General features: G+C 38.5%; 1 pseudogene; it reads left to right on the plus strand.

The window, feature by feature from the left end:
• Positions 1–4726, plus strand: part of LOC109387214 (pre-mRNA-splicing factor SYF2 pseudogene) — a 15520-nt pseudogene extending 10794 nt beyond the window's left edge.
• The last annotated feature ends 7356 nt before the right edge of the window (positions 4727–12082 follow it).

A 12082-nucleotide genomic window follows, 5' to 3' on the forward strand; every position in this document is an offset into this window, starting at 1 on the left:
AGCCACGAATTGGTCGGCCCCCATTCATTTATTTTTGCTTTTACTTTTTATATCATTAATCATTAGGAAAATACTAATTAAAACCACAATAAGATATCACTTTACACCTACTAGAAATGATAATAAAAGAGAGAATAATAAGTTGTGGCATAGATGTGGAGAAATGGGAATTTTCACAATTGCTGATGAAAATGTAAAATGATGAAACCACTTTGAAAAGCCTTTTGTCGATTAAAGAAAAAAGAATAAACATACATTTATTATATGACCCAGCAATTTCACTTCCTTGTATCTACATAAGAGGAATTATATATCCACAGACTTGTACACGAATGTTCATAGAAGCCTTCTTCTTAATACCTGAAAAAAGTTGAAAAAAATCCAAATTTCCATCAATTGGTGAATGTATGAATGTGGTATATCAATACATTGAAATTCTATTCAGTAATAAAAAAGAACAAATAACTGATACATGCTATAATGTGGGTGAACTTCAAAAACATTATGCTAAGTGAAAGAAGCCAGGTACAAAAGACCACATATCGTATAATTCAATTTATATGAAATGTCCAGAAAAGACAAATCTATGGAGACAGAAAGTAGGTTAGTGTTTGCCTGGGACTGGGGTGGAAACAGGAATTTACTGCAAATGGGTAACAGGTTTCTTTTTGAGGTGATGGAAATGTCCTAAAATTGGATTATGGTGATGGTTGCACAACTTTGTAAATCTACTGAAAATCTTTATATTGTACACTTTTAATGAGTGAATTCTATGATATGTGTACTATACCTTAATAAAAATCTTAAGTATACTAGGCAAACATCATTTCCAAATGTTTTCTCTGCATACATATATAATGAGTAAAAGAAATCTTTTAAAAATGTGTTTATATGAATTCTAGTTTTAATTTTAAAATTTTTCTACTTGACTTTAACAGAAGAAAAAGAAATTGAAGTGAAACTAAAGGTTTTGTTAAATTTCAAATTTTTTATTTCAAGAGATTTTGTTTTTGAAAAGAGCCTCCCCTCCATTCCCCGATTACAAAAAAAGACAAAGGAAAATATTGAGCAGTTGGAGTTACTGTGCTTTAAAAAAAACAACCCAGGTTTCAAATGGACTTCTTGGTATAAAAATGAGAATGCTATAAACTCTCATATTTCCTCTTATCTCTCCACTCCTCACCTCCCAACTTAATCTTGTTGTCAAAGTAAACAAAGTTCACAGGATACAGTACTTATTTTAGAAAATCTGAAAAAGACATAATTTTTATTCAAGATTATTTTCCAATGTCTACAGAAGGGATACAAAGAATTCTAATGGCCATCTTAAAAATCAAAAGCTTTTCTGGTCTTTTATAATTCTGTAGAGTAAAATGCTGTGCTTTTCTTGGGGTAGAGCTCTTATAGGAAAGAGTTTCAAGGAGGATAGAGTCCATAGAGTTCCTTTTAAGTTCAGATACATCAATACACGAACTAGCTAGGCCTTGGACTTCTTTTCATGATCTCAAACATATTTCACAATTTTTGACAAACATAAATATTTACATTTCAGATGAGTCATTAGACAATTTGACAACAACAAGAGTCTCAATTTCTTTACCTTGAATAGCAGGAAACTACAGCAGACAAATTGTAGGTAAGATAGAACATAGTCAAGTTTTATATTACTGGAGACCTCATCTGAACCTGAATTAGTTAGGAAATACAATCTTTCTTTAGATACTCTGGTCATAAATATACTGAACCCTCTAGATTTTATTATCAGGAAAAAAAGTGATTTACTATGTAATGTCTAAATTTTTATAAAAAGTACTTTTAGGGCCTGTTATTAATTTTGTTCGGTTTCTTTTTAAGTTAAAGTTGATGCCCTTTTTGTTTTCTCTTTTTCTTTTTTGACTCTATAAGGAATTTAACTTTATTTAATTTTAATGTTATTTTGGCAATTTTGACAACAGTTATTTAGTAATTTTATGTTGTTAATAAAAAACCAAAATCACCTTTGACAACCATTTTACCCATTAATAAAATATTCAAATATTCGTGTATAAGTAAAAGATTTTTTTTTTCTAAATTCTTAACATGCCCTAATCTGGTAAAGTTCCAGTTTTAGGGCATCAAATATTTTAAACTATACTTCTCCTGGGAGGAAAAGAAATCTGATTAATTTTTAAAAACTAAATGTTTAAAAGAAGATTTTATGCTTGCCTCTGTTTTTTTTAAGCATGCCTTGTTTAATGTTTTAAATTTTGATCTTTACTGAAAACCTAAAACAGCAATAAAAATTGTTCCCAAAGGTACAATTTGCAGTACAAACTTATAAAACCTATTCATAAAGATAACATTTTAACACTAAAAATCTCAGTGACATGAAGTCACCAAAACAGCACCAAAAGTTTATGGTATCACTGTGAATTTAAGAAAGAGGAGCACAGAGAATGAGGTGTTTTGTTTTGTTTTATTTTGTTTTGTTTTAAGTCTTTATCCCTGGAAAAGATTAAAAATTACCATCACTTAGCATTTAAAATATCACAAAGTACCTAGATTAGTTAATGAATCATTGATCAAGTTATAACACACAAATTTGACCTTGAAATACATCAGAATTGATGAAGAAAAACCCAATTTTAATTGATGTTAAAGACAAAATTTGGTGTACATGAAAGAATAAATACACAAACTAATAATGGCACTTTATTTATTAGAACCTTAAACCAAATCCTTGGGTCAAGACTCTTATTCTCATACCAATATCCACAAATTCTTGCCTTGGATATGAAAATAATTACTTTTTCTTTTTTTTTTTTAAAGATCTTTTATTAAAAATACAGCTAACATACCATATTATATTAGTTTCAGGTGTACACCATAGTTATTCAACATTTATAGACCTACAGAAGTGATCACCATAACTCCAGCAACCATGTGACACTGTACCATGTTATTAGAATATTATTGACTACATTCCTTATGCTGTTTATTACATCCCCATGACTTATTTGTTTTATACTTGGAAATTTGGACCTTTTATTTCCTTCCCCCTTTCCCTCCCGCTTTTTAATTTTTCAATTACAGTTGATATGCAATATTATTTTATATTAATTTCAGGTGTACAGCATAGTGGTTAGACATTTATATAATTTATTAAGTGATCACTCTGACTAGCTAGTACCCATCTGGCACTATACATAGTTATTACCATATCATTGACTATATTCCTTGTGCTTTACTTTACATCCCTTTGACTATTTTGTAACTACCAATTTGAATTTCTCAATCTCCCCAGCCCCTTCATTCTGCTCCCCAACGACCCCCCATCTATCACCCCAATAAATCTAGTACCCATCCAATACCATACACAGTCATTACAATATTATTGATTATATTCCTTATGCTAAACCCTAAATCCTCATGACTACTTTGTAACAACCAATTTGTACTTCTTAATCCTCTCCCCCCACTTCACCCAACCTCTCCATCTATGCCCCCTCAATCTGGCAACCAAGGCTGATGCCCTTCTTAAAGGGAGGCTCAAATTTTGGTTTACATAATTTATTCCTTATAAATGAGCTATATTCTTCTGTTTCCATGTACATAAATACTATTTTATCAAAGTTTATAATCATCATTCTCATAATTAGTCAATATTGGTTTTATATTTAACGCAGCTTCTCCATTCCCGAGTTCCTAATTTTTATTCATCTCTTCTTATCTGGACTTCATCATCACATAGCTTTTTGCAAGAGGTTCTCATAAAGGCAGTTTTCCTTGAGTTTGTTCATGTTTATGAAAGCTGTCAGTGGCCCTAAAATTTCAACCACATTTTGGTATATAATTTTTTCTTTAGAACATTGTATCAATTGTTCCATTATGCTGTGATATTAAATGTTGCTGTGGAAAAGAGCATCTATGGGTATGTTTTTTCTTTTCTCTGTAGATCAGTGATTCTTAAAGTATGGTCCCTGCATTAGCAGCATCAAGGTCACCTGGGAATTTGTTAACATGTAAATTTTCAGGCCCCATTTTACAGCTACTGAGCTAAAAACGTTGGGTACAGAGTCCAGAATGTTTTAACAAATCTTCCAGGTGCTTGTCATGCACACTGAAGTTTGAGAACTTGTTAAATATTTACTTTTTCTGCCTGAATAGTCAAAGACTTCTTACATTGAAATTCAGTGACCTAATCCAGGATGTCTTAGAATTGAGAGCTCTGTATCAAAATTTCCTGGATTCAGATTTTGGAATGGGAACTACAGGAAGGAGAAAAGAAAAGGGAAGACTATGAGAAAGTGAAGTTGCTAGAGAATAGTACAGAAGATGCAGAGATGGGAGAGGAAAAAGAAGAGGAAAAACCCCCCATCTGGGATTTTCAGATTATGCTGCTGCCCAGTTACGCCAGTATCATCGGTTGACCAAACAGATCAAACCTGGCATGGAAATATATGAGAGGCTGAGTGAAAAGCATGGAGAAGAGTTTTTCCCAACATACAACAGTCTTCTTCATGGAACACATGTGCCTTCCACACAGGAACTTGATTGGATGGTCACAGATCTGGAAAAACAAATTGAAAAATGAGACAAATATAGTGGGAGATGACCTTACAATGACGATGCAGATATTGACTACATTAATGAAAGGAATACTAAATTCAGCAAGAAAGCAGAACGGTTCTATGGAAAATATACAGCAGAAATTAAACAGAATTTGTAAAGAGGAAGAGCTATCTAATCTCCTCCAGGAGCTGTTTTTAGAAGATTGAGAATAGAGTGGAAATTTCTGCTTAGCACATTGAGGTTCTCTTCAAAGTTATACCAGTAAACCAGAATTCAGTCTATGCCTTCCCAGTCAGCATTAAAAACTAAATGTTTTTTTTTCTTACACATATACTTCCATATATATTTCCAAATGTTTGTGCTTGGATATAAAGTGTATTTCTTCTAGTGTATTTCTTTTGTTATACTCTACTTTGTATTATTTTTCTATGTATTTAAAAAAAAATTTCCTGGATTCATCTTTCAATGTGCACACTGGCTAGCTAAGGATGGCTAGCAAACAAATGAATCACTTCGCTCTCATGACCGGATGACCATACATCTCAGGATAGTTTTAACGTATGTCTGTTGTCCTAGCATGTTTATTACTAATGCCTCACTTCACGCCTAAGGCTATCCTAATTTGGATGATAGATGATATAGTCCCCTTATTTATGCTCAGTGAGTCCAGTGGTTTACAAAAACACTCTGACTGATCAAGATGCTGTGTGGACTTTGTGGAAGCCCTGACAACAGATTCAGAGTAGAGGCCCATACGGTTTGGGAGCAAAATCATGCCTGTTTTGACAAGTATCCTCATTTTGAGAGATAGATCTTGGCTTCCTATTGGGCTATGGTACAGACTGAACACTCATTTGACTGTGGAATATCAGCTGCCCCACGTGAACTGAGTGTGTGATCTACCAAGCCATATAGTCGTGCACGTCCAGCAAGACTCCTTCATCATGTGGTATGTGTGGACCTGGGCTTAAGCGAGTACAAATTGGATGGGCAGGTGGTTCTCACTCCTGGTGTGCCTACTTCTATTGCACTGCCAACCTGTCCTCCTTCTATGCTTAAAACATATAGAGTGATCTCTATGGCCAGTTGTCTGAAAAAGAAATCTGAGCTTAGCTTATAGATGGCTCTGCAGGACAGCTGGAGATGACTTCTGCAATGCAGCAGCCCCAAGAAGGAGTGGCCCTGCAGTAAAAGAATAGGGAATTCCTTCCAGGGGGCAGAATTTTAAACAGGACATCTCATTGCCCATTTTGCCCATAGGAAAGCTGGCCTGTGGAGCAGCTCTATAGTAATGGATGGATTGGGGCAAATGATTTGGCTGGACAGTCAGGGACATAAAAGGAATAAAATATGAGGTCTGGTAACAAGTTGGTCTGGAGAAAGAGCTATGTGAAGGGATCTCTCAGAATGAACTCAGAGTGTCAGAATATTTGTGTCCTATGTAAATGCTCACCAAGGGGCTTTAACTTCACAGAAAGTTTTCTTTACCCAGGTAAACAGGATGACCCTCCTATTATATTTCAGCACTAGGGACACTGTGATCAATTATTCAATGCCAAATATTTCTATGTGTCAAACCATTATGATTACCCCACCAGCCCTCTGCCTATTAAAATGAACAGCCCAGTTGTCTCTGGTGATTTGGCACTACTTATTAGTAGTCTCTGCCACCCTGAGATGTCATAATCCTTATTGAAATCATAGAACCTCATTCAATATCATTTTATCTCTTTATCTCTGACGTACTAAAGACAGTTACTATGGTGCTTTTTAAAATTTTTATTAAATTTATTAGTGTTACATTGGTTAGTAAAATTATATAGATTTCAAATGTACATTTCTATAATACACCATCTATATATTACATTGTGTGTTCGACTACCCAAAGTCAGTTCTCCTTCCATCACCATACATTTGACCCCCTTTACTTTCTTATACCACCCCGTTCCTCCTTACCCTCTGGTAGGTAACCACTAAACCTGTGATGTCTGTGTCTACGAGTTTTTGTTTGTTTTTCTTGTTTTTTTGCTGCTTTCAGTTTTATATTGCACACATGAGTGTAGCCTTATGGTTCTCAACTTTCTGTCTGACATATTTCACTTAGTATAATAATCTTATAAATATGTTGGTGCTACCTCATTAATTCATGTCTCAATGTTTTTACGATAGGCATGTCCTCAGGCTAGGATGGCTGAGCAGGTAACATTCTCATCTTCCTAAATCTTTCTGTTCCTTCTTCTATGAGAGGTTTTTGGCATTTCAACTCAGCATAGGCCAGAAGTGAATCCAATTTTCAGTGTACCAACAACAAAAAGAGAAAATAATTAGAACTCTGCCAATTGCAAATGATAGCACATTGAACAACGAATCTCTGGTACATGCATCAATATAATAATTTCAGCCTAATAAAAGTTTATTATCCTTCACATTTGATTAGTACCCTCATAATTGAGTTCCATGTATATTCCCCAGGTTCTTGCTGATAAGCATTAGTGCAGTTTTGAAACTCTTGCCATGCAGGTCTCTTGCTCCCCAATTAGACTTCGCAATTGGCCCCATGGGCGTTTTAGGATCTGCTTATAGTTGTACATGTGAGGCAAGGAAGGAGAGTTGAGTAGGGCATGAGGAGAAGTGGCACTCACTTGCCAGGTAATCACCTCAAGTGGGGTCATGACAGGGTCTTGAAGCAAGGTGGGATCATCAGTCAGGGAGGGATACAGGGGCTGCTTGTGCTGGCAACAGAGGCTCTCTGGAGTTTGCAGTTAACAGACTTGAAGTCATCTGAATCCTTTTAGAGTGACCATTCCAATTCTTGAGTCCCATTCCTCCCCATTTGATACCCTGTCCCCTTATCGTCCTCACTTTTCCCTGAATGTTTGTCCTCTTCTCTGTTTTTGTTTCTTCCTGTCTCTCTTTTAAGCTATGTGTCCTAACACTTTGGCTTTTCTCTTTGTATTTGCTCATAGTAACTTTTGCTTACGCAAAGCTGCCATGGTGCCCATCAGCTTAAGTGTCCTACAGCATTTGACTGACTCCCTGAAGCTTTGTCTCAATTCTAAATCCTTGAGAAGCAATGATGGGCCCACTTGGGCCAATGTTCACACTTGGCCCAATCTCCAAGTATGGCAGAGTCACTTAGTATCTAGTGCATCCCCTTTTCTGGATTGTGGTTAGAGATGTTCTCTAAGAGAGGTGTTTAGGTAGGGAGGATCCTATGGAGAATGTGAAAGAAATATAAGATATGATCCTTGCCTGTAGAGAATTGAATCCCACTGGCTTAGAGCCTGCTGTGCTTCATTACCAGAATTCTGGCTCCTTTTGAGTTTCTATAATTGAATATTTCAGAGATTGTAGATGGAGGTCGACTAAAACAGGTTTATAACAATAAAGTTCAAACTTACTGAAAATCTGAACTTTCTTCCCCACTTATTAAACTTAACATAGTAGACTGGAGTATTTATGGAATGCCTGCTGTGCCCCAATATGCTTTGCACATATTATTTTATTCTCTCAGAAACCATATTAACAGTTATCATCCTTTATCTAAGATTTAGAGAAATTAATAAAACTTGCAAGGGGACTCACAGTATTAAACAGAGGTTCAAACTAGAGTTTGCTACTCCAGAGTCCATGCTCTTTTTAGTAACAATACAAAGCTGCTTCCCTAAAGGAAAACTTCCTTTAGTTAGGACTAAATCCACCTCTTCTAGAGGGCCTACTGCCATTCCAGAAAAAGAGTTCCAAAATTGCTTTGAAGGGTGGCCTAGGTGCTGGCATCAGTGCATAGCTTCCCAAGAAGAGTACTTCGAAGGTGACCATAGTGATATTCAACAATGAGGTGTGTAGCACTTTTTCTAGGATGAGTTCAGGAACTTAATTGCTTGACCTTGTAGACTACTACTGAACTTGAGAGGTTGGAGCAATCATGTGTTTCCCAGTGATGGGTCAGAAAAAGTCTCATAAAAGTGGTAATATTTGGGAGGAGATCCAAGATGGCAGAGTAGATAAACCCTGTGCCTGCTTCCTTCCATGAACAAATTAAAATTACAACTAAATGATAGAATAATCAACGTGGGGAACCATCTGAAGTCTGGCTGAACAGGAGTTTTATAACTAAGGATATAAAGAAGAAGCCATGTCCAGGCTGATAGGAGGGGTGGAGACATGGAACCGGCTAACCGCAAACCTCCATGTGTCAGTTGAGAACTGGGAGGGATATCTCAGTCATAGAGGTTCCCCCAACAAGAGTGAGAACCCCAGCCCCATATCTGCCTCCCCAGCCCAGAGTACTAATGCTGGGAAGAGGAGCCCTCACAATATCTGACTGTGAAAAACTGTGGGGATTCTGACCATCTTGGTGGGACAGAAGGTGGTGGGAAACCCAGGGAGCCTCTTTAAGGGCCTGTGCACAGACTCTCACTCCAAGGCACTCACCTTAGGCTCCAGCAGAGAGACAGTAACTTGGCGGGTGTCGGGGACATACAGAGGGCAGACTGAGTTGTGTTGCTTTGGGTTGAGGGCTGGAGGACAGTTGCCATTTTCCTGTGAGGAGGTCTTCCTCTTGTGCAGCTGGCAGGCAGGAACCATCTTTCCTGTGCTGGGCCTGCTCCACATAGATAAATCTGAATCTGATTGGTCTGGAGAGCTCTGCAGCTCCACCCTGCTGACTCAGTGGGACCTGGCCCTACCCACCTCCCCCAATGCCTGAGGCACTTTCTCCAAGAGTAGCCAGCCTTGCCTGCATTGCAGTTTTTCTTGAAAAACTATCACAGTCTGACAGACCACAGGCATGTGGCAACTAGCCTCTGTGTGCTGTGAGACTTGCTGAGTAACTTCAGGCTTAGCACTGGCACCAGACCACAATTTACATTAAACTTGTGATCACAACTCTTCCCACTCTACACTCTAGTGATTCACTGGGACCCTGCCTTACCCAACTTGTATACCGCATGAGACTTTATCAGTGGCTGAACTTTAAGGGAGCCAGCAGGCTTTGGGGTATCCTGGCATTTTGCAGAGCTACTCTAGGCCTGGTACTGGTGGCAGATGTACTCAGTTCACAGTATGGCCTCTCCCATGCAACTCCAGGGTTAGCAGAGGCAGCAAACAACCACAGATCGCTTTGTAGCTCTTACTAGGCAGTCCCTGGCTGGTCACAGGCAGTGGGTGACTTGGGCCTGCATTGAAGCCCCTCACAATAGGCCCTAGAGCCAACATACTTGGTAGTTGGCTTCAGACCGCAACAGAGCACCACCCAATTAGCCCCACAAGTGGCACACCCAAAGGGAGGTCTCAATAGGCAACAGAACTACTGGGGTGAATACCACTCAATGGAATAAGCCCCCCCACATAGCAGCTTGTAAGCTGTGGACATGGTCAAACCCCACAGCCAATCAGCTTGAGGGGCAGTCCCACCTATTGATGTGCCAATAGCAATCAAGGCTCAACTATAACAGGAGGGAACATACAACCCACACAAGGGACATGCCTGGAGAACCCTGCTCAGGTGACCAGGGAGACTGTGCCACTGGGCCCACAGAACACCAACTACATAAGGACACCTGGCCAAGACTGGGGAATGTAGCAGATCTACCTAAGACAAGGTTGGACAACTAAGTTTGAGAACTTGTCCTAGAAAAAGTGCTACACACCTCATTGCTAAATATTACTATAGTCATCTTTGAAGTACTCCCCTTGGGAAGCTATGCACCGATGCCAGTGCCTTCAAAGCAATTTTGGAACTCTTTTTCTGGAATGGCCATCAGAATTGTTGTCATATTACCCTTGATGTCCTGAATGTCATCAAAATGTCTTCCTTTCAATATTTATCTTTGGGTAAAAAAAGAAGTCATTGGGGGCCAGATCAGGTGAGTAGAGAGGGTTTCAATACAGTTATTTGTTTACTGGCTAAAAACTCCCTCACAGACAGTGCCATGTGAGCTGGTGCATTGTCATGATGCAAGAGCCATGAACTGTTGACGAAGAGTTCAGGTCATCTAGCTTTTTCATGCAGACTTTCCAGCACTTCCAAATAGTAAACTTGGTTAACGATGTGTCCAGTTGGTACAAATTCATAATGAATATCAAAAAAGGTTAGCAACATCATTGTAACAAGTTCACAAACTTAATTATCAGACTGCCTATATCCATTTATCTCTCCCATAGCTCCTGGCATACTGTCTTGCAGGCTTAAAAATTTAAAAAAAAAAGTGACATTAAATTGAATTAAATTGTGGAGGCAAAAGAATTCAGGGAAACTGACATAGAAATCAGAACCCAGGTTTCCTAACAGGAACATGTACTTCCTTTAGGTCAAAGATATATTTTTTTTCATTTTAGTTTTATCTAATTGTAATAAAGCACGTATCATTTACATTAATCACATTCTTCTGGTTTTCCTCATACTTCATAGGTCACTCATCCTCACCACTTTTGCTGGATCTTCTTCCTCTTCTAGACCTCTAATGTTGGAAAACTATAGGACTAGTCCTGGAACCTCTTCTCTACATACATTGACTTCCTAGGATATCTCATCCAGTGTCATGGCTTTAAGTACCATCTATATGCTGATGACTCTCAAGTTTATATATCCAGTCCCAGCCTTTTCACTGAACTTCAGCCTCATGAAATTGTCAGCTCAACATCTCCAATTCGATAACTAATTGTCATCAGAAGCTCAATATGCACAAAACTGTTAAGTTACTTTATACCCAAACCTTCTCTTACCCTAGTCTTCCCTACTCCCAGAAACTTGCAATATCTTTCATCCTCATTATTAAAGACCCAAATTTTAGAGTCAGCATCAATTTCTTTCTTTCAAAGCATATATATAAAACCATATTTAAATCATGACAGTCCTACCTTAGAGTAAAATGCCAGGTGAAACAATTTCTCCCCACCTCCACTGCTGCCACCTTGTCCAAGTAACAATTACCTTTTGCCCAGACTATTACAAAAATCAACTAATTGGCTAATTGGACACCCTTCCTTCCTGCCTATAGACAATTCTCCACTCAGCAGCCAGAGTAATCTTTTTTTTTTTTTTAAGATTTTTATTGGGGAATTGGGGGATGGGGAACAGACAAGTTGCTGTCCTTTTGTTCTTCAGTCTAGTTGTGGAGGATGTTGCTTCATTGGCCCAAGTTGGCACCATCATTGCACTCTTTCCGGGAGACGCAGATCAGTCGCCGGCTTCTGGATGGCCGCTCACTGCGGCTGCTGGCCGCTCACGCTGGCTGCTGGCTACACACAGTAGCCCATGGCCACCCACTGCAGCAGGGGCTGCAGCCTATGCCATCGCCGTCGACTCACCAGCGTCTTAGCTGTAGAGAGCACTGGCCCTCATATGTGGGATCCGAACTGGGGCCCTCTGGCATTCCAAGCCAGCTCTTAACCACCATGCCACTTGGCTGGCCCCAGAGAAATCTTAAATAGAGAATCAAATTATGTCACTCTCATGTTCTAAACCTCCAACCTATGCACATCTCATTTAGAATAACATCAAAATGTCTTACCATGGTCATAAGGCCCC

Source organism: Hipposideros armiger, unplaced genomic scaffold (genome assembly GCF_001890085.2).
Source record: "Hipposideros armiger isolate ML-2016 unplaced genomic scaffold, ASM189008v1 scaffold_8, whole genome shotgun sequence".
NCBI lineage: Eukaryota > Metazoa > Chordata > Mammalia > Chiroptera > Hipposideridae > Hipposideros > Hipposideros armiger.